We start from the raw sequence: 3,166 nt of genomic DNA on the forward strand, positions 1-3,166 counted from the left end.
TATATATGCGTGTATATATCTCGAAGGTGAACGTAATAAAAAAATATCATAACCAAAAATAAACAATAAATTTTAACAAGAGCTGGCCGCACTTCCCGTTGTCGAGTATGCCGGGCATTGCTGTGGGCAAGTGCACGGAGTTCGCAGAGGGGCTGGATCTGGTGCAGCTTCATTTCTACTTCCATACACCTCATCTTAACTTGCCTTCTCTCGTGAGGTTAATCCGATTTTTGCTCCAATTTTAACACGACCACTGTTGACTGATCCATACCAAACCTAATTCGTTAACTGTCGTTATCTATGTATATATATAGACAAGAGTTCCAGCCGACTTTTCTGCTATAGTTTTCCAAGCTTGCTGTGTTGTTAATGTTGATGTTCTTAAGAATCGAAAAACTTGCGTCAAGCACTTGTGTAAAAAAAAACCAATGCTCAAATCCATGCGGGTATTATGGCGCTAGGATACAGTTTTCGTTACTTTTGCCGTGTTAGATTACGGACAAGCCCATCTCCTATTGTTTATCCCTCGCGCGTGCGTACGCCGGCACCTGCGCAAACCGCTTTCCTGCCAGCGGCCTATTTTCCTCTTCGTCCTATTTCAGTTCGCCTACAAATCAACAAGCTGCTCATCATCGCCGAGACTCTCCTTCGCTTTCGAAATTGGTATTTTCTGTTGGCCTCTTCACTGTCGTTAGTCAGCGCGTTTTACTTACCGTATCATTATTGTTAATTATCGCTATCAGTATCTTCTTTATAATCATCATCATCATCCATCTACAAACTGACAGTGTTTCTCATCTACATCTTTTTGTGTCGTCTGATGCTTGTTTCAGTTTTCGTTCTCGCCTGTCATCGTCTTCGTTGAATGTTACGTTAACGCTCCCGTTGCAATGCCCACCTCCATTGCCTGCTTTTCGTTAATCGTGATTTTCCCAGCCTCCGCCTTTCCCTAGCTTGTATGGACTTCAGTATATAACTATATAATAATTATTATCATTTTACGTAATATTACTACCATCATCATCATAATTTTCTTTGACATTATCACCATTAGCGTACACTACATGCGTAGCGTACACTCGACCTAACCCACCGGGTTGGTCCTCGTGGGTTTTCCCCATTACTTTTTTTTTTATTTCAACGTGTTCCGCGAGCGTTATCCTAGCGAGTTTGTAATGAATATATAGTCAATGCCAACTCTTATATTATCTATCTCGTATCAATCAGTGTTCATCAAGATCTTATGTATTTCGTGTAATAGTGTTCCTTTGAAATGTTCATCTACATTGTGTCATTATCTTGAGGTTAATAATGTCATAAGAATCTCGATCGGTCGACCATTCCTGCATCTTTAAATTTCTCGTATTACCGAAACCTCAAGGACCGCTCACGATAATATGTCAGTTTCCTGGTTTCTCCTCAATCGCTTTTTTTCGATATAGCGATTCTATCATTACTGTCAACTGTATAGTTATCAATTCATTACCATCGCTACGTAACGCAGACTAGCCTAACACGGATTGTCATCAGTTGTCGAGCGGAAGCTTGGCTTCTTATAGCTGAGAAAGTAAAACACACCTCGATGATCCCTAGGGTCGCCAGAAGACTCCACGACGACCCTTTCCATACCGACGTTCGATCAATCTTGGGTCTGGGGTTAGAAAAATTACCCATGTTCAGGTGATGTTTACATTCAAGGATCTCTCGTTCAATTAAAAACATTCGATCAGCTAGCTATCTATGCAGATGCTTCGGTAGCTGCTTAAGGGTAGAGAAATGGATGGATCAATACAATGGAGAGTCAATGTTGTTAACGTAAGGGTCAAAATAGTGGGAATGGCACAGGCGGTAGAAACCGAGAAAAGCAGTTTATGATCATTACCGCATCTTCCCACAAATAGTCCGCCCGACGGCTGATGAGCATGTCTGTTCGCTGGGATCTCCGGACCAAGTACGTACGATAAAGTATGCATATTGTCCCTTATGATTCTCATTCCTTTCGATTATTCTCGTATTCTTTTGCATCGTATTGATATATTCTTTGACATCTTCCTCTCGTTGGCATGACAAAATGGAAGGTAATGAGCGTAACTTCATTGCCCCTCTTACGCCCGATTCACAATGGCATGGACGGGTGCAAACTGTACTCTGGTTTGGTTTGATGCCTACCGAATGTAGCCTAAGTTACCGCGGTAGAGCGAAAATATCGTCACATGACGCAATGACATGATTGTATAAAGGCAATGAGAGGACATCAACGAAGACGCCAGTCCTTATCATTATTAACCAGAACAAGCGCACATCTGTCCCCATTAGGAGGTCAGCCCCCTCGTCGCTATAGCATTGTGATCGATCGCTAAGAGGTATACGAGTGCGTAGTAAGCCTATGCCTCCTGTTATTACCACTCATAGATAGCCAGTTGATGCTTCCATCGCCATATCTTTTCTACTCGATATAATACTTGTTAAACATTTAGAGGATAATTTGGAGTGTGCAATAGTCATAGCATCATTGTTACAAGTTATCATAATCATGTTACTATGATAGGGTCAACTGCTGTATATGATCCGTTCTTCTACTACATATGATTTGCCGTGTTCGCTATCCTATATTATTATCACTGTTATGTTTACCGACACGTAGATGCCAAACATCTGAAGTAACGAGATGCTGCCATTTCCTAAATACCACGCCGATGATACTTGTAATCATCCAATTTTTTTTTGTTTTAATCAAATATTCGTGTAATAGGCTACGTCGTAAGAGGTTACTAGGTAAAGTTTAGGTTTAGGGTGTGTTATATGGAGAGCATATATGGGGCTGCGTGTAGCGTCCGTATCGAGGCAGGACCTTTGGTGGCAGTTGCCAGTGCTAGAGTCGTGCAACATACCGACGTCATACGTGCGCCATTTTCCAGTACTCACAAATTGCGTCGCGACTGTATTCAGTAATACCGTATTGCAAAGAAGAGGATGACAATCGAATTGTTCTTAGCGGAGCCCACACGTATACCAAGAATACGCATATTATATTGCTTGAATTGTATATGCCTGTTAAGTTACTATGGGCGTTCCGTTCACTGTCTGACAAAGTTGACGGCAATCAATCAATTACTTAGGGTGGATATATGTTGTGTAAATGGTTCACTAATAAGGAAACGATTCA

Source organism: Varroa destructor, unplaced genomic scaffold (assembly GCF_002443255.2).
Source record: "Varroa destructor unplaced genomic scaffold, Vdes_3.0 BEIS01000005.1, whole genome shotgun sequence".
Classification (NCBI taxonomy): domain Eukaryota; kingdom Metazoa; phylum Arthropoda; class Arachnida; order Mesostigmata; family Varroidae; genus Varroa; species Varroa destructor.